At 38.7% G+C, this 20,779-nt stretch overlaps 1 long non-coding RNA gene across 1 annotated transcript; it reads left to right on the top strand.

The window, feature by feature from the left end:
- The first annotated feature begins 1,908 nt into the window (after positions 1-1,908).
- Gm41653 lies at positions 1,909-19,789 on the top strand. Its single transcript, XR_877115.1, has 3 exons — positions 1,909-2,655; positions 14,244-14,454; positions 19,641-19,789. It is a non-coding gene; the product is annotated as a predicted gene, 41653 (long non-coding RNA).
- The last annotated feature ends 990 nt before the right edge of the window (positions 19,790-20,779 follow it).

Raw genomic sequence — 20,779 nt, 5'->3', positions numbered from 1 at the left:
CTTGGCACAGTACATGCCATAAAAGTCCACTGTTGAGTACTTGTCACCAATGTATGTCCTAAATAATCTTGGGCACATGCTCAATGTCAAGGAAAGACCTTGACATATGAATGGGAGATAAGAGAAGAGTGGAAGGCAAGGCGTAGACTTGCCTAGCACACAGGAAGCCTTGAGACTGATACCCTACGGAGAAAATGAAGATAAATAAACCAGGATAGATTATGTAGATGCAAAAAATTATCAAAATAAAATTAATAAAAGTTATATAAAATTTATCTATAAATAACTATAGTTTATGATTTTTGTTAGTTTAGCTTTTTTTCTTCTGAGAATTTCATGTGTATGACATAAGTATTATTGTTTTCAGTATAAGAAGAGAGAAAAAAGCCTTCTAGGATTATGTGAAATTGTGATATATTTTAATCTGCTACACTGTAAAACTCCTATCCCCAACTCTGATTCCAAACCATGGAATACTGTGTAAACTCAAAAGCAGTTGTTCTCCTCAACCAAAAAAGAGCAGCGAAGAGGAAGAATACAGAGACTGAACTGTGGATTTTTTTTATTTTTTATTTATTTATTTTTTTCTGCAAAGCACCAAAAAAGTTAAAGAGATGAGAAGAGAAAGGAAACTGTGAATGGAGGTCATGGGGCACAATTCAAGTGATCTCACGTAGAAATGGAAAGCAAACACAAGTTGGACTCGGAGCAGAAAGGATCAAGACTTCTATTATAAGGATTTTTTCATAAGGATATTATTGGATATGTTGGAGATACATCCAATAGACTGAGATGAATAACAGTAGTTTGAAGAAGTGGTAGAAATAGGTTTGCAAAATCAGAATGGAGGTCCATTTGAGAAATAAACAAGCAAGACATATTTAGAAGCAGTGCTAGAAGGGAGAGAATGAAAAATCTCTGAAGAAATAAGTGTGATAGTGTCTTAGTCACTGTTCTATTGTGATGAAGAGACACCAAGACCACAGCAACTCTTATTAAAAAAGAAAGTCTTTATTTGGGGTTTCCTTATAGTTTCAGATGTTTAGTCTGCTTTCATCATGGTAAAGAACTTAGCAACATACTGGCTGACCTGGGGAAGCAGTTGAGAATTCTACATATGGATCCACAGGCATCAGAAAAGAAAGTGACTCTGGGTTTGACTTGAGCTTTTGAAACTTCAGTGACCCACATTTCCCAATATAGCCACATTTCCTAATCTTTTCAAATAGTGCCACTCTGTAAGGATAAAGTAGTCAAATCTATGAGCTTCTGGGACCATTCTTATTCAAACTACCACAGATAGTCATGTCAAAATGAAACCAAAGAGCTCAAACAAAAGAAAATCCTTCCGTATATTCTGACCTCAGACTGACTGAGAACCATCAACAGGTAGTGAAGTCTTACAGAGTAAAGAGAAAGGACTTTATAGGCAGGAGATGATTCTTAAAAGCAATGGAAATAAGGAAATATAACAGAATACTGCACACAAATCTAATGGTGTAGATTAAATGAAAGAAATCATTGACTGACAAGGTTGCCAGGACAGCTATCTCAATGAATAGCTAGATAAATTTGTAAATGTATATTAATTGTTCACAGCTCTATCTCTTAGGCACTGGCATACCCCACCATTTCTTATTTTCATAAGGCCTCTTCATCTTATTTAAGGTAGCTACTTTAATGTGAAGAAATGTTAATAAACTGAGGCAAACTGCAGCTAAACTTCACCTCCTATTATTGCATCATAATTGGAAAGATTTTCGTATTTAAAATATATAACAAGACCAGACATAAATATTCCTTACACTGTTGCGCTCACCTCGTCCAGCAAGAAAAAACTCAACACGGTTGGATTCTTCTCAACAGCCTTTTTATTTCAGGAACACCTCGATGCTATGGGAACTCCGGGAACCCAGGGAGGACTGCTTATATACACCCCAGCACTGGGGAGAGCTATGTGTCCTCCTGGGATTGGTCAGTCTGCCCGCACTTTAATTTGTATGTACCTGCTCTGGAGGGGTTGGCGCCAGATTCGGGCTAGCGCCTGCGCAGTGGCGTTGTTTACGGTGCCATCTTTTAGGCGCCAGATGCCTACATTACGCACGCTGTCTGCTAAAACTACATTCTCAGGGTCCAGTGAGACAGCTCATAGGGCAATTGCATTTGCTAAGGGATTTGAATACCTGTGTCTGATCTCTGGGTCTGTGATGGTATTCTTTACTCGTCAACTTGACTGTATCTGGACTGAGCTACAGTTCAGAATGGAGGACACACCTGTGGTCATGATCTTGAGGCTGGAGGGCTACATATCTTTGATCCAGGATTTGAGAATGGAAGACATAGGGTTTTGATCTGAGGTGAGAGGACACTTGCTTCCCATCCAGATCTTGAGGCACATCTTTAATCTGGACCACACCTTCAGCTGGAATCCTATATAAGAACAGTGGAAGAAGAAGGGCTCATTCATTCCTCACCTGATTACCTCCACTCTGCCAGCATAGCTGCTTCTTCACTGGCACTGGATCCTAATACTTCAAGATTCCAGCTTCTACATAAGATCAGCTGAGACTCCAGACACATGTGACTGAACAACTACTAGATGCTTGGACTTTCCATTCGCAGGGGATCATTTCTGGATGAGTTGTACCGCAGCATGTAAGTCACTCCAATAAAATTATATATACTCGCGTATATGCCTATGACTCCCTTTGCCCGTATTCACTAAGACTTCCCTAGACTGTTCAAGAGTCTCAAAATGAAGTCATTCCCTGTACAACATGGAAGCATTTTATTTTGCTTGTACGTTTTGGCTCCATTTGGCTATGACTATCTATGGTGGTTTGAATAAGAATGGCCCTATTAGATTTGAATACTTAGTCTTTAGAGAGTGGCTCTATTTGAAAAAAATAATTATAGTATATGCATATATGTTGACATATGTAAATATATATATACTATATATATATACTAAATATACAATATATATTAAATATACATGTAACAGTATTACATACAAATATACAATATATTAATATTCATATATACTGTGAAGAGACTTATTCCATAAGTTCTATGATTTTAGAGAACCCTGAGCAAAGTAGGATCCTGCTGTAAAAAGGAAGACTGAATACTAAAATTTGTTCTCCAGCCTGCACATATGCACACATTCCTCCTACCTCAAATCCACATGTGCATCACAGAATACAATAACAGTAATTAAAATAAAAACCAAACCCTACAGTGTTAAGAAAATCCAAGGGCTCACTTAGTTTGGTTCCTGGACCCATCTCTGAAAAGATTTACTCTGGTGAGAAGATCACAGAGACCTCTTTCCTATTAAATACAACATTTTGATTAATGAGAATAATTATTTCTAAAAACATCTTTTTTTATGTGTGTGAGTGTTTTGCCTACATGAGTATCTGAATACCACTTGTGTGATTAGTCCCTCAGAGACCAGAAGAAGACATTGGATGCCCTAGATCTAGAGTTAAAGATTATTATGAGCTACTATATAGAAGCTGGGAATCAAACTCAGTTTCTCTGGAATAGTAAGCAGTGCATTTAACCTCCCAGGCATCTTTTCGGGCCCCGGAACGAATTATTTTTAATATGATGGTAACCAGTCCCATTTTTTAAAAAACAATTAATGACTACTTTTACATCAAAGGGGAATAGCAAAGTTCTATCAGATGAGCAGCCTGACATTAATGGATTGGGGTATTATGTAAGTACACATGATTTTATCTTGTTAGTCAGTATAGAGGTAGAAGGAAGCCTATCTCGCAGTGGAGAGAAACAAAACAAACACCCCTTTTCCTGTAAAAAAGAGAGTCATCAGGCAAAGGAAGGGTGCCAGTTCTAGAGAAGTGGCTACCATCATGTGCTTCTAATTAAAAGGAGAGACTGGCATTTGGAGCGTCTGTTGTTTGTCCTTTGGACAGACTAAGCCTCTTGTGGAAAGTTTTGACACTTGTTCAGAAGTTCCTCGCCTCATCCAGAAGGCGACTCAGATAGATGTTTCCCACATGAAAGGGCTCTGTGGGTGAGATTGTCAGCCCTGTTAAGGCATGGTGAAGATGTGCTTTAATTCTCTGCTACACTAGTTAAACTGGATGCCTTGAAGGGACAAGATTGCTCTGATGGCTCAAAACTGTTCCTTCAACTTAGGGAACTTAGTGGTCCCAAGAAAACAGGATGCCTTATGCAGGAAGACCTTTTTGTGGATGCTAAAGAGCAGGGGACCAACAAAAGCAAAACCCCCTTAGTGCAAAGAAGTCAGGTAGGTAGGATGCATATCTAGCATGCTGGCCTTGATGTGTTTACCTTGCTGTTGGCTTCAGGGAGGAATATACTGCCAACCTTCAAAAACTCTGCTCTTCAGTGTCATAAATACCTAGGCCCTGGCTCTTCTCCTGTTCAGCATCTTAGGGCTGAGACAGTTCCTCCTGACTCAGCATTTGCTCTCATTCTCATGGTTGCTGACAAACTTCTTAGCATTGTCCTTCTGTTCTGGGTAGGTAAACTAGGGACATAGAGACAAAGGGGGTCCCTCACTGCTTTGAAAAGTGCCACAGCACACTAGATTTAGAAGGTAGCAACTTGGATTTAATTAGCTAAACTGGGTCATGTGGACATCGCTAGCTGCAGGAGCATTCCAGAGTGTGAGGGTTATTTTATCTGCACGTTTATTTCAAGCCATATATTTATTTGTCTTTTCACATGCATTGCCCCATCCTGTATGGGAAGAGAAAGAGGTTGGATATGTGATTATCCAGGAAGGGCTCCTTATTGTGAATGGAGAGCCACAGTCTAACTAGTCACAGTGGCAATAAATAGTAGTAGAAGAGAAGGGAGGCTTATCATGAAGAGCAGTAAGAAGATAAAAGGATTGTGGCCAAAGCGTCCACCAAGTCTCTCACAGTACACTAACCAGGCGCTGTGCTTGGTTCATTTGCAATGCAAGGTGACTTATTTCACATAAAAATTACATGAAAATTAAACTGAAGAAGGGTGTGAGGATCGGAGAGAAAGAGAGAGAGAGAGAGAGAGAGAGAGAGAGAGAGAGAGGAGGGAAGGAAGAAGAGAGAGAAGGGGGCAGGAGAGGGGAGTATGAAAAGGTAGGAATTGTGCCCACTTACTCCATATAAACAAAGCCACATGGACATTTCAAGGGAACATTTGATTTTTGAACACACTGTATTGTCACCAAGCATAAGCCAGAAATTAACTGGCAGGTCCATGGAGATCCATTTATGATTACATTAACTAGAGGCTTGGACAAGATAGTTAGTTGGTACTCAAAGCTCAAACAGTCGTATCTGCTTCCTTTTAGCAACATCGTCTTGAGACCCTTGACTGACACCTATCAGGAGCCAGTGAGGAGGGCAATCAATCAAGATCATCTGCCCATTTGAATTTAAGAAAAGACAGGAAATGTCTTTTTTCTTTTCTTCTCCTTTTTATTCTTTTTATCAAGTAGACAAACACTCTCAAAGGTAATCTTTGAAATGGAATCTGCGAAAAGCTCCAATACTACAATCTCTGCTAAATTACCGATGATTGGCCTCTCAAAAGCAAGTGGGATAGAAATTGTACATGTAAGCCAACATACAGGGTAACGTACCTTCTCTACACTGTCCTGCAAAACTCCGTATCAATTTCCTTGAAAATTAGTGACATTCACTGAAATATAAAGGAACATATTTTGACATTAATAAGAAATCATGGAATTTTAATAGAAAATCAAAGTGATAACATTAATTCCCAGCTACACTGGATATAAAAAGTGGATACTTTTTATGATTAGGTTTAAAATGCTGGGTACTGAGCTCACAGCAGGCAGCAGTGAACATATCTGAAACAATTTCTTCTCCGACAGATTTGTTTTCTTTAAAGCAGGCAAGAACTTCAGCAAGGTTATACTGACTAGATATTAACTAGAATGTTGTCTATCACTAGAAATAAAATAATTTTCACTATCCGTGTTTTATCTATTGTGGTCTGCTGCCATTCTTTTTGAAAGAAATGGTTGATTAATTCACCAATCTGTTTATCAAGTAACTAATAACTTTAAAATATTAGTGTGTGTGTCTGTGTCTGTGTGTGTGTCTTTCTGTGTTTGGTGTGAATGTGGGCACATGAATGTCACAGTGCATGTTTGGGGAATCAGAAGACATCTCTGATATGAGCTCTTTCTCTCTAGCTGCATATGTATCAAAAGATGGCCTAGTCAGCCATCACTGGAAAGAGAGGCCCTTTGGACTTGCAAACTTTATATGCCCCAGTACAGGGGAACGCCAGAGCCAAAAAGGGGGAGTGGGTGGGTAGGGGATTGGGGGGGTGGGTATGGGGGACTTTTGGGATAGCATTGGAAATGTATACGAGGAAAATACCTAATTAAAAAAAAAGAAAAAAAAAGAAAGTTTGCAGGACAATGAAAAAGAAATAGAAAAAGCAAAAGAATTATATATGTTTATGAGCAGGTAATGCAGGCATTCTCTCAGTAAGACTGCTAAACAGTTTTAGTACCATCCAGCAATGTCCCTTAGAAAGGAGGACTGTCAGGAATTTATTCACTGGTATGGGAGAGAGTATCTGTCTATCTGTTTGTTTTGTTTTTGAGAAATTAAGGGAAATGTCTGGGACTTCTGTGTGCTGGTCTGTCTGCCTTTGGTTTAGTCATTCTTCATTTAGAGTGGGAAACTGAGATTATAAAATTCCAAGAAAAGCCTCAGATTGAAGAGAGTCAAGCAAACAAGTTAAAAACTTAAGATCAAAGGAAACTGATGTCACAATAGCAACTTAAGGTCCAAGCAAATTTCCCTCTAGTTAATATAATCAGAAGTATTCAAGAACTTTTGGTATCTATAGAAAAGAATGGTTATCACTTAAATATTAATCTAAAGATAATTTAGAACTAATATTATTACTGTTGTCCTTCAGTTAGAAAACAATCAAATTTGGCATAAAATTTAACATTAAGAAAAATACACAAATATTCTGAAACAACATAGAAATAGGAATTATAAATGTCATGAAGGATAAATTCAGTCCAGGTGTGGTAGTGCACACATTTATTCCCAGCACTTGTGAGGAAGAAGCAGTGTGTTCAAGGACAGCCAGGTCCACATAGAAAATTTCAGTATGCCTATAATCTCAGTATTCTGGAGGCAAGGATAGAAAGCTTGAAAGTTCAAGTTTTAAGGCAAGTATGTGCTGTTCTAGTAAGAAAGGGAGAAGAGAGGAAGAAGGGAAAGAGAAAAGGTGGAGGAACAGAGAAGGAAAGGAGGAGCAGAAAGACAGGGAATACACAAAGTGATAAAAATAAACCTAGGACCCCATATCCAGAGATACCAACTATGAAAAAAAGAGCTCACTGGTTGCTAAATGATATGACATGAAAAAGAATTTTGATAACAGAATGGATAAGAATCTGAAAGATATTGTAAATATAAATGCCTGACAAGCCTTCTCAAGCAGAGACTAAGAAAGGCCTTGAGTTATTGTACTGGTTAGTTTTGTGTCAACGTAACACAGCTGGAGTTATCACAGAGAAAGGAGCTTCAGTTGAGGAAATGCCTCCATGAGATCCAGCTGTAAGGCATTTTCTCAATTAGTGATCAAGGGGGAAAGGCCCCTTGTGGGTGGGACCATCTCTGGGTTGGTAGTCTTGGTTCTATAAGAAAGCAGGCTGAGCAAGCCAGGTGAGGCAAGCCAGTAAAGAACATCCCTCCATGGCCTCTGCATCAGCTCCTGCTTCCTGACCTGCTTGAGTTCCAGTCCTGACTTCCTTGGTGATGAACAGCAGTATGGAAGTGTAAGCCGAATAAACCCTTTCCTCCCCAACTTGCTTCTTGGTCATGATGTTTATGCAGGAATAGAAACCCTGACTAAGACAGTTATTTTAGAAAATACCAAACACAATGGACAAGAACATAATTGACCTACTAAAAAGCAAACTGTAGTATGGCATACAACTGCAGAACACAGCAAAGGAGGTTAGTTTAACTGAATGTTAAGAATGCTTTCATTTGAGTGGCTGTGGTCTTACATCACTGACTGAAGCTGTGGAGAGGCAGCAGTGGTCATGGCTTTCCCCTTGGAGGCACAGTGATGAATATTTGGATCCCGCTGTTAATTCGAAAGCTTTAACTTTTATAATCAGTGTTCAGAAATACTCAGATGATTTCATCAATTCTGCAGAGCAAAGTGAAATAATTCTTAGACTGAGTAGTACTCATAGATGTGCTAGTTCCAGAACTGTAGTGTAGCATCTGATGTGGATTTTCATGCAGACTAAGAACCATCAAGCTGGGTGACAAGTGAACAAGTTCTGCTTTGATGCCCCTGTGTGCACAAGCCAAAGTGCTAGGAGACAAGGAGGACCTCAGACAGAGAAGAGAACATCCCGCAGTTCCTTATCCCTCAAGGCGGGGATCCTAAGACAAAAAGTTTCCAGATAGCTAGGAAAGTTATTAGAAAGTTGATGTTTTTTATCACACTCCAGAAGAGAGTTACCCATGTAGCAATGAGTTAGAACAAAAAGAGCACATGTCAGACCTAGTTTTAAGCTAAAGTGTCACACCAAGCTGTACTGAATGAGATCCTTAATACAGCTGAAAAAGTAGCCTTAAATAACGTTCCTACTGACATGATCAGTTGCCCTGAGGGGAAGTCACAGAAGATTATAGGGTCACAGCTGACCCTATAATTTCTAAGCTTATGCAAAAACTATACTTGTAGTCCACATACTGACATCATCTTTTAGACCAGTGGTTGTCAGTCTGTATGTCATGACCCTCTTGGGGGTTGAATGGACTTTTCACAGAGAGTTCACCTAAGACAATACAGATGTTTAAACACAGATCTTTACATTATGATTTGTAGCAGTAGGAAAATTATGGTTATGAAGTAGCAACAAAAATGATTTTATGATTGGGTGTCACTAAGACATGAGGAACTATATTAAATGGTTACAGGATTAGGAAGGTTGAGAACCACCAATTTAGAGACTGATGTGTTCATTGCTTCTCTTGGGCACTGGAGGGAAGTTTGTTGAGCACAAAAAGAATTCAGCAAATTTTTTTCCTCAATAGGATCCTGTAGTATTATTTTATTTAATAAATCCCTGGTGCTGGGTTGCTAAAATCCACAGTGGTCTAGGCTCCTGAATGGCACACACAAAGCTGGGCAACAGCCTCACCTCCATGCTGGTAGAGTCTACCTCCCACCAATAATTCCAAGTTACTACTTATTAACTTCCATGTTCCATCTATGCTGCTCTTGATCCAACTGAGCAGCCTTCTTGGCCGTGTTCTCTTGGCCCCTTTACATAGCACCTCTGCTTCTCTCTTCTGCACACTCCCCAGGCATGGTGTCTCTCCTTCCTTCTCCCTCCTTGTGATCCCAAGCCCAGAAAATTAAGATCCCCACCTATCTCTCTCCTCCCCAGATATTGGCTGGTGGCATATTTACCAATCAGAATTAACTGGGAGCAGGTTTCCAGAAGCTACGTGCAGAACCTCTCTGTTCAAACAGTTTTGAGGGAACCCAATTAGCTATGGAATAGAAGCAGCAACAGGAACCTTAATACTGCACATGAGAACTACTCCAACAAACACTGTTAAGGTCATAATGTTAAAATAAAAGTGTTAAAAAATAGAAATTAGAAACGGGAGTATAGTAGTGCTGTCGACAAACAGTGGGCAACCAGAAAATTTACCAAACACGAGGACCAGAAACAGAGGCTTGTGCAAATCATTTCTAAAAAACTAACTCTTCATATTATTATCAAGTCTGTGAAGAAGTATTCAGGTGTGTAAGTGTGCAGGAGTGTGGGTGTGAAGTTGCATGAGTATGAAGGGGCATGGGTGTGCATGTGTGTGAGTGTCCAGGTGCAGATAATTCAGTGCACATGCACATGCATAGAAATGTCTTGCCACAGCCTCATTTATATACATTACCTCAGTAAATGTCATTTACAGCATTACAAGGACGTGTCTTAAAATATATATTACAGTTCTGAAGACATTTTCCAAAAAATAGTAGTGATTTTTTGATGTTACATTGAGTTATTGAATAATAAACATGCTGCTGTCTATTTTAAAGTCTATTTGTGCCTTTTAATTGCAGAAATGAGAATGCATTGCTTCTGTTTACATGCATTTTATTTAGTTATTTACTTACTTTGGGAGGGTTAGCATACATCCATATGTCATGCATATGAAGGCCAGAGGACAACTTCTAGGTGTCATCTCCCCCATTCCATCACGTGGGTTCTGGGGATTGAATTGAGGTCATCAGGATTAGCAGCAAGTGCCCTAGGTGCAAAGCCATCTTTCTGGTTATATGACTACATTATCTTATCCTATTTTGTTAACTTTTTATTGATACTTTGTGAATTTCACATTATGCATCCCAATACCACTGCACATCCCTTTATATCCTCCCTCCACCCTTGCACCCTCCTGCCCAGAAGAAAAAAGCAATCTTTTGGCAGCTATAAAGGGCCACAATTCACTGCATGAGTCATTGCTCTGATTTAAGGCCTCTGGTTTCTACTAGACTGTGCAAGATCCTCACAGGGATTCCTCTTAGATATCCTGTTGTTGCCCTATGTCATGGAGATTATGTAGCTTTGGATCTACAGGGATGGCCCCTTCACATACTCCAGCAGTGCATAGATGGGGTAGATGTTGGCTTAGCCAAATTAAAGCCTTGGATGTTGGTCTGGGTGGTAGCTAATGTGGTCAGCCTACAACTCTCCCACACCAACACCTCCAGAAAAGCTCTTAAGTACTGCCTCAGCTAGCTCATAAAATGTCACAGCCAGACAGGGACAACTTTCCCACTCTTTGGGCTTCAGGAATGGCTCACCCATATCCATGCCACCAGGGCCGGCTGCCCAGGAGGGGGTCAAGACCCACTCTCCTTAGTGTTGTAGCAGGCAAAGGCCGGGGACAGGTCTTTACATCTGCTGCAGGTGGCAAGAGGTAAAAGGGAATAGGAGGTCATCTTTCCCCTTCCATACCATCTTGGCAGACAAATGGCATGCATGCTTGGAGGATCAACTCACTTATGTCCCTGCTACTACAGTCAGCTCTACTGTGATGTTCAGGTGAAGGGTCAGGACAGCTCTCCAACCTGCCAGAGATGGTGAGGGTTTGGGAGGACCAGAAGACCAATCTCCTGCAACCCCACAGCAGCGAATGGGTACAAGAGGTGGAGCCAACCCTCTGGAACTGACACTCTCGGGGCTGGCCCAACTGCAACCCCGACAACCACTGTTATGCCACTTTCTCACATCCTGTACTTGTGTCTCATTTTTCCTTCTTTCTTTGCCTAAAGTGTTCATACGATTCCTTGTCCTTTACTAAGCACATAATAAGCACTGAAATGCCAACTGTCCATATACTGTACTTAATAAACAGTGTCAATATACTTCATACTCCTCAAGGTGGTTGAAAAACCAGCTTTACTGTCACTGCTATTTTTAGCTATGAAAACTGATCTCTCTTGTCAAATTTATTTCAAATAGAATCTAGACATACGTTATTGCTATTAGTGATAAGATCATAATGAAAGAAAATATTTTCTCTGTTCATACTTTTTAGGGGAAAGATGGACACCTGTTCTCAGAAAATGGGTGTTTCAACAAAAATAATTACTTTCTTATGAGATCTTAGAACCTCAAAAGACAAAATGTGTAATTTTCAGGAATGAAAGAATAAACTTGTAAATACATTTTTAGTAAACCACTAACATCCCCTAATTGACTCCAGAAAATCCTCATAGAAAACTGCTTGCACCCTGATCATTTGTTTTGAAGATGCTGTATGTACTGAAGGTGTTAATAAAACTCTACATTTTGCTTTGGCAGGTTTCAACAGTAGTTGGTTTGTTTAATACTGTTGCATTGAGTCCAGGTCATGAGTGACTTAGAACTCTGTTGTGTATATCTAAGTTGTGAGTATAAACTCTCATCTCTAGCATTTCCACATCATCTGCTCGAGGAAGCATTCTCTTAGGCATTGGCTGGCACCATTGAGTGAACATGCTCCTTCACTGTCTTACCTTATAGATTTTCTCAGAGTCATGTAGCTTCATCAGCCTTTCCTATCAACTCTGATGATCATTTTCCCAACTGAGTAGCTCCAATGTGTTAAGAGACAATCACTATAAAGGCTGGCTACCACCTCCAGTTTTAATATAGCTTCAAATATCTCTGGGTTTCTTTTGCCAGGACTTTCAGGAAGGCCTCTTCAATACCCTCTGCAGTCCAGTCAACCAACTGTATTCATTGTTGCTCAGCATAGCCACCATGTTCCAGAAGATTTCCCTAAATTCCAACCAAGATGACAGGACACAGTGGGTAGTTAGAAGCATATAGTGAAGATAAAATGAAGGATTAGGGGAATGATTGTTTTGTTGTTGTTGTTGTTGTTGTTGTAGGCTCTTACTAATATAGTATGATTAATACACTCCTATGTGTTTCCTTTACTTTCTTTATCGATATCTCCAATCCCCTGTGATTATTTTCAACAAAGGATTCATGTGATACCTCCATTTCCGATTATGTTTTCTAGAAAGCTGGAGCTAATGTACATGGCATCTATATCTGAAAAGAAGAAAAGGATGGAGGTCTTAAATTTGCTTACCCCTAGACTAAAAGATTATTAAAATCTAGGTTTGTGAGATTGTTAAAATTTCCACCTATTGCTAATTGAGTTGAGTTATGTATAGAAGATAGATTATAGGGAGATTAAGAGGTTAATATACCAACTCAATGTGAGGACAGTGACAAGTAATTGATTATAGTTTGAATGGCTTATGTTGACAGCATGATTTGAAAGGTGGAGGCCTTATTGCATGTCTTTGTGTCTTTTTAATAAACAAATGGCTTATACTTCAAAGAAGATAAGCGGTTTGATCATTATAGTAACCAAACTGCAAATATATATTCATAAGTAGTAGAACTTTGAAACACAAAGCAGATTGATTAATTTGTGAACTAAAGAATTTTAAACATCAACTTTCATTGAGCTCATAGTTGGTAAGAAATACCAGGCTTTTTCTTGCTAATTGACAAGTGTCCCTGTATTTGAATACCAGGGAGTGTTTTTCTGAAGCAAGGTGAGACTTGTTTTCATGAATACTTGTCTCTACCTGCCCATTTTCCTTCCAGGGTAGCAAGAAATATTGCCCTATGAATAAAGAATGTGCCCATCAAAAGAACCATGGAATTTAGTACAGGGGTGTTTTGGAGACTAAAGTACAGATAGAATTTTGGGTTTGTTGATCTAGAGAAAGAAAACACAAGGCTAGAGTATATGTAATTGTCTCAGGGCTATTCACACTCTGACAGTGTTCATAAACCTGGTTATATTTCCTCTGATTTTGTTGTTGCTGTTAAAGATTATCTATAAAAGTGACCTTTTGTAAATGAGGTATAAGTTCCAACATGGAATTGGCAAGCTGAAAATAAATTTGCAGAGTAAATATAACTGGAAAATTATTATTTACCTAGGTTTTCAGGGAGGGTCCAAAGACACTGCCTGTGTTGTATTGACAAAGAATATATTTTAAGAGGGGCTGTATCTCACAAAGTGTCACTATAAAACTGGAGTTTAGGTATCAATGAGGAGGGCAACACTTTGGAAATGGCATAGGCAGGTGGCAGTGTGTAGGTATAAAGCACAGCTCAGAGTCAACTGTGATCTGAAAATACTAGACAGAAAATACCAGAAATAAACAATTCATAAGTTATACATTTTCTGCCATTCTGGAAAATGAGATGAAATCTTACCTCATCCCTGTACAAAGATGCAAACAGCATCAACCACTTCTTTGCGTACTGTCTCATCTCTGGATATGCTATGACTGATAGTCACGTATTAACTACTTTGTCTACCTGGTTAACTGTCATAGTATCAACGTGGTTGTCCCTAGTGACTCTACATAGTAACCTGATGCTGATTTCATTCACCTCACTTTATGAAATCATGTAGATATTGCCTTATCATACATCATGGAAAGAAGGGTATCCATGGGGCAGTAAGCTGTTTGACAGAAAGAGAACACACACACACACACACACACACACACACATGCACACACACACACACACACACACACACACACACAACTTCAGTGTATTAGTTTAGTTCTTTTATTCAGTTATTATTTCACTTAATATCTTACTGTGTCTACATTACTAACTAAATTATATGGTTTTTGTACAGAGAACAGACATCACAGTCTAAAGAAGGTCTGGAACTACCTGTGATTTCATGCATCCTTTGAGGAGAATGGGATTCCACTAGAGATGACACTTCTGAAATGGGCAGCGCAGCCAGTGCTGCACTGAAGATATTTCACCCACAACAACCCATCTATATGTATTTCTTTTAAAGCTGATGTAGCTGGATAGCTGTCTGCAGTCTAGTTGTTATGGTAAGAAAAAGAAAGAAAGAAAGAAAGAAAGAAAGAAAGAAAGAAAGAAAGAAAGAAAGAAAGAAAGAAAGAAAGAAAGAAAGAAAGAAAAAGAAAGGAGAGGAGAGGAGAGGAAGGGAAAGGGAAAGGGAAAGGGAAAGGGAAAGGGAAAGGGAAGGAAAGGAAAGGAAAGGAAAGGAAAGGAAAGGAAAGGAAAGGAAAGGAAAGGAAAGGAAAGGAAAGGAAAGGAAAAGGAGAAGAAAGGAAAGGAAAAAGGAGAAATCTGGCTGTGATATAAATTGATATCAAATATTGGAATGGGAAATTATGTTTCATCTCTGGTTGCGGATATGTAGTTCAATGAGACAGCTTATTGTTTGCAAACAAATACAAGGGCTCTTGAGGAAATACACAGAGCATTATTAACTGTATAACATTATTATGGTCACAAAACTGATTTCACACAACTTCTAGGGTAGATGTGCTTCCTTTTCCAAGATGTGTGGCTAGTATAAAAGTACCAGTGAACCAGATCCACCACTATCATTTTCTGAGTACAGTTGGAGTTTACAGAGGCCAAAGAATAAATGGAATTTTACCAAGCTCCTTTACATTTGGTCCAGGGAGGATTTTGGGTCTTTCATAAGACAATTTTATTGAACCTCATATATTTAGTTGGAAACTTGGCAGCTGGAGAATTCTTCATTCTGGTCCTGTAATCCATGGTTTACAATTATTCTGGAGGAAAGGAAGGTAGAGGTTTCCCTAATGTAGTAGACACAGAAAAATTAGAAAATATTACTCAACCTAGAGGGAAATTACAGGGACTGTTCACAAAACAAACAGTTGAATAAGATAAGGATATAGGCTCTAATTATAGTAACATTTCCTTTGTATATCAAAGTTCGCTAAACCTTGTTTGGTTGTGGAGGAAGTTGATAGCTTATCAAGAACTATCCAAGTGACACAGCCAATCAAAGATGAAGTAAGATATGAGTCATCACAAAGGCAACAAGGTTACAACATTGAAGAGTTGGTTTGTTTGCTTGCTTATTTTTGTTTGTTTGAGGAATTTACCTTGAATCAGTGAAGAAATAGTGTTTGTCCATTGTGTTGAAGATTAGTTTGCCTGTGCATTCTCCAGAATAAAGCATACAGTCTATTTTATTGTATTGATAATACTAGGCAAGTTAGTCTTTGGAGGAAAAAGTGAAAACCTCTTTAAAACTATAAAAGGTACATTTTCCAGAAAGAAGAAGGTACTCGCTCCAGTGTGTTGGCAGTTGCAGGGTTGTTTCTGGGGACTCCCTGGGTCCAGGAGTCCTGGGGATTCTTTTGTGAGATGACGAGCAGTTTGCTGGAGCACATCTTATCCAATCCACAAAGAGGTTGTACAGACCTTTAGGGCATGGAAACAAGACTTCTGTTAATACAGGATTATTCATCATTGAAGCAACAGTTCCCTGTATATTTTATCTGACACAAGGCCTTATTCTGTTGCCCAGGCTCTCCTGAAACTTATTATATAGAATAATCTGGAAACTCCCTTTCCTCAGTTTCCAAAGTCCAGAAATTACGGGCATGAGCTTTTATGACCCCTTCCTTCATCTCAATAGGCCCCAGTAGAGGCTGAATGCCTGAACATTGGTACTGAGAAGCTATGAACTTGGGCTATTCATTATAAACCGGGAGCTTTTGTAATATAAATGACTCAAAGTTAGCATGGATATGCTATATTCAAGACTGGCTGGTGCAAGTCTATAAGGCACTGTAAGTTACATGAAAAAGTAAATTACATATTAACTGCATGAGCCCATTCATTTTACAATAATGAAACACACAAGGTTAAGTAGTTTAAGGAGTGAAAATTATTGAGGGCATGGTGACATTATCTCTGCTCTGAGGTTGTCATGGTGACATAAAATAATGGGAGTATGTGCAATCCTGATGAACTCAAAGCAAAAGGAGGGGCGATATATATTGATGTTGCTATTGCTTTCAATAATAAATTTGTCTGAATTCTTTGAGGATAATTTCAATCTCTTCTGATGGTAAAAGCCCTGCCATCTATCAACTACCACTAGGTATCACTTTTAAAGTCTTATCAACTGTCAATCCTGTCATATGGACACTAGGCTTCCAATACAAGAACTTTGGTGGGAACAAGTATGTTCTAAGCTTCAAAACAATTAGGTCCACTGATCACAGGGATGCATTCCTTCTCATCCATGTCCCTGCCCTCCTAGGATGAATTCTTTTGTATTTCTTATATTCATAGGAGGAGCAAGAGCAGTACTCAGGCCAGGTTCATTTCTAAATGGACTGTTCCCTTACAGCATAACTAGCATTGAAGCCAACTGGGGAAGGCAATAATTCTCCAAGTCTAGGTATTCAGTCATGGCATTTGAAAATCCACTTAGAGTGGAAAGACAGGTAACAGATGGATAAACAGTGACTTCAGGTCAGTGAGGAATGAACTAATGTGCTAATTAAGGGACTTGACTTAGATGAAAAATGAGAACACTGGGAATGCATTAAGTGCTTATCAAAATTCCAAACTCTGGGGAGCCTCCTATGCTTTAACTCATCGGAGAGAAGATAGTGCCCAATCAGGTCAGCATGGCTTGTGTGTGTGTGTGTGTCCATAGTTTTCAGCTATCTCCTCTTAACCACACCAATGCTTGGGTTGTACATGCACAGAGAATAGTTGTTGGTTCTATCTAGGATAAACCACATCAAGGCAAATAAAGCTTTTGTCGTTACAAAGTCTACTAAGTGTCTACATGTCATTTTCTAGTTCTAAGCCTGAGCCTGCAAATGTCACCTGACTCAATAACATAATTCAGACTCTGGGTAATGTTTGGTTTCACTGGACCTTGGGGAGGAGTTTGAAATTCTTCTGGAGATCTATATCTGTATCTGTGTCTGTGTCTGTGTATCTGTATCTGTATCTGTATATGTATCTGTATCTGTATCTGTATCTGTATCTGTATCTGTATCTGTATCCGTATCCGTATCCGTATCTGTATCTGTATCTGTATCTGTATCTGTATCTGTATCTGTATCTGTATCTTTATCTGTATCTGTATCTGTATCTATCTGTATCCGTATTTGTATCTGTATCTGTATCTGCACCTATATCTAGATCTAATCTCATTTAGATTTGCCTTTATTCTAAGAGACCAGAATGGCCAAGCTTGCCCATACTGTAATATTTTAGACAAAGGAACCCATTGTGACAAAGATTCTTGAAAATGTGAAGTTGTCTGTTTTTATTTCACCTATAAGAAGACACTGGTAGAATGACATTTTGAAGTCTCAGTCTGTTAGCTCAAGAAGACCTTTTTTAGTGAAAGAACTGTCCTATAGAAGGCAGTATGCTCACCAAACAAGCAGCTGATGCACCACTCTATGTTTCCAAGAGCCTGAGGTCCAAGAGGAAACAGAAGGACAAAGAATCCAGCCTTCTTACCATAACTCACAATCACTCTTTCATAATTTTTCTATCTCTGCAAAGTTAGTCTTGCCAAGTTAGATATTCTGGCTCCCAAAATGGAATAGAACACTTCTGTTAGCAGATACAGAAAATTTTTCCATTTAATTAGAATCTGTTATTGCCATCTGGCTTCCACCGGTAGACCAGAAGGGAAATAAAGGAGCTACTGTCCTCATGGGCATAATAAATAATGGCCAAAATCAGCTCAGTTGATATCATAGTTAAAGAAAATAGGAGTATATCTGGAAGTAAAGATTAGTAAATGTGTCTCTTAATTGCTGGTAAAAAAATGTGAATGTTGAAAATATAGAGCTGCATCATCCTCCTATTGTAATGATCTAACAGTCAAGAGCTTAGATCATTTGGAAAGGAAGGAATAGTAAGACAACTAGGAAAGCAGCTAAGACTAAAACCCTGGTCCAGAAAAATCATAACTTAACATTGTAATAAAAGATAAACATGATAAATATTAATTGAGAAAGAGATACAATATCAGGGGACCCACTTCATTTTATCATCCCTCAGACTTTTAGAATACTACTTTACCATGTTTTGAAGAACTAGATATGTGACACCTCTCCCAGTGAAGTCAATGTGTAAAAGAGAGTGGAAGCATATTTGGGAGACTGAAGGGATGAGACTTTAACTCTATAATACAACAAGTTTCATTTGACTCATTATCCAGCATTGCAGGTGGAGAAGTCTTGTTAAAAGTATTCATGATTCTAAGGTGGCTTTGCCATTGCTATTGTTGTTGTATTTTTTAATACCACAAGCTAATATATCCTGAGGCAAAAGTCACATCTTCACCCAGCTGCATGTGGTATCTGCAACAAGATACCTTTAACATCTCCAGTATCCAATTGAAAAGACCTATTAGAATTCTGATCTCTCAGCAGTTACCACCACAAGCCAAGTAGAATCCCCTAAAGTACAGAGGCATTAAGGCCCTTGTATTGACCTTTAACCCATGAGAAAAGGAATATAGGAAAAGCCTATCCAAAAATGCTTCCATTTTTGTCTGGATGAATTCTCCTAAAAAATAATGGATTTAAATGTCTCTTCCCTGTTGCTTGCACATCTTTTTTTTTTTTTTTAAGATTTATTTATTTTATTTATGTGAGTACACTGTAGCTGTAGACACAGCACAGGAAAGCATCAGATCCCATTACAGATGATTGTGAGCCACCATGTGCTTGCTGGAATTTGAACTCAGGACCTCTGAAAGAGCCGTCAGTGCTCTTAACCACTAAGCCATCTCTCCAGCCTCTCATTTGCACATATTGTGTGGGTGTGTGTGTGGGTGTGTGTGTGTGTGTGTGTTCCTTTTATTCCTCACTCTTGTCCTAAGATTTCCCCTCTTAACAAAGACTCTGTTTCTAAGCCTTGTTTCGGGAATTGTCTTTGAAATATCTATAGAAACTCTTGGATTAAACCAGGTATGGTAACACCTACTTGTGAATATACCCTTGGGGATAGTGAGATTGGAAGATGATTTCAAAGTAGCCTGTACTAATAACAACAAAAACTTTTCCATCTTGAGTAGTTTAGAAGTTTAAAGAGATCAGTGTAGGTCAAATAGTAATTTATTGTTTATTTATTTTATTTCTAAATATATCTAAGTAATAAACAATAAACTTTATAGGTTTTACTTATATTTATCTATGTATATTTTATGTCTGTCATGTTGCTTCTATGTCTCTCTGTGCAGCATGTGTGTGCAGTGCCTTCAGAGGCTGTAAGAGGGTATCAGACCATTGGAGTTGCAGCTGCTTGTGAAGTGCCTTCATAGCAATGCACATGGAAGTTGGGTCTGCTGTAAAGGCAGAGAGTGCTCTTAACTGTTGAGCTCTCTTTGCAGCCCCAAATAGTATTTTTAAAAGAGGAAGAAGAGGAAGAAGAGGAGGATGAGAAGAAAAAAGAAGTCTTAGTCAAAGGTATTTATTTTCTACTTATGGGTCCATATGATGATATAATGGTGAGCATGGGAAATTGTGTTATATTTTGAATAATTAAAACCTTTCACCTATTATTTGGACAGATGAGAAAAAATAAAAGAGGGAGGGAGATATTTACAAAATATTCTATCCTTTGTTTTTCATCTCATTTTTGGGACAGAATTATAATGGTTAAATTGAGGTTTTGTATTTTGCAGGCATGATTATAGAAATGCAAACAAATATTTGCAATACAATCTTCTTAAGACTTGTTTTATTTTATTCATCTATCTGTCTGTCTGTCTGTCTGTCTATCTATCTATCTATCTATCTATCTATCTTTCTGTCTATTTTTTCTTTTCCTTTTTTTTTTTTTTTTTTTTGGTGGTAGGATTGGCTGGCCTGGGACCACTTTGTAAACCAGATAGGCCTTGAACTCAAAGATCTGCCTGCCTTTGCCTTCTGAGTGCTGGGATTAAAGGTATGTGCTACCACCACCAAGCTTTCTAACATCATCATTATCATTACCAACCTAGAGATGTTGGGAGCAATCTAGAGATGTTGGGAGCAACCTTGTTTGAATGTTAACTGCCTTGCCAGCCATAAATGCTTACTGAAACAAAGTCTTGGCCTCTGTAGGAAATTACTGGCATAGTTAAGAATAAATAGGTATAGATCTTGAGAACATGTGCCTAGCAACCCCCAGTTAAGAACAAATAGCTACAGACCTTGTGGACAGGTACATAACAACTCATTCTGTTCTGTTCCTCCTGCTGAATTTTTTACCTAGCCAATATCCTGCTTTTGAGAACATATGCATTCCCCCAGAAAGAAAGTAACCCCCTCCACCTCCCTTACTCCATAACCTGCTTCTATGAGTATATAACCTGTGTAGGAATAATAAAAATTTGTC

The sequence above is a fragment of the Mus musculus genome, chromosome 17, assembly GCF_000001635.26.
Source record: "Mus musculus strain C57BL/6J chromosome 17, GRCm38.p6 C57BL/6J".
In the NCBI taxonomy this organism is placed as follows: Eukaryota; Metazoa; Chordata; class Mammalia; order Rodentia; family Muridae; genus Mus; species Mus musculus.
This window is presented reverse-complemented; position numbering and strand designations above follow the sequence as displayed.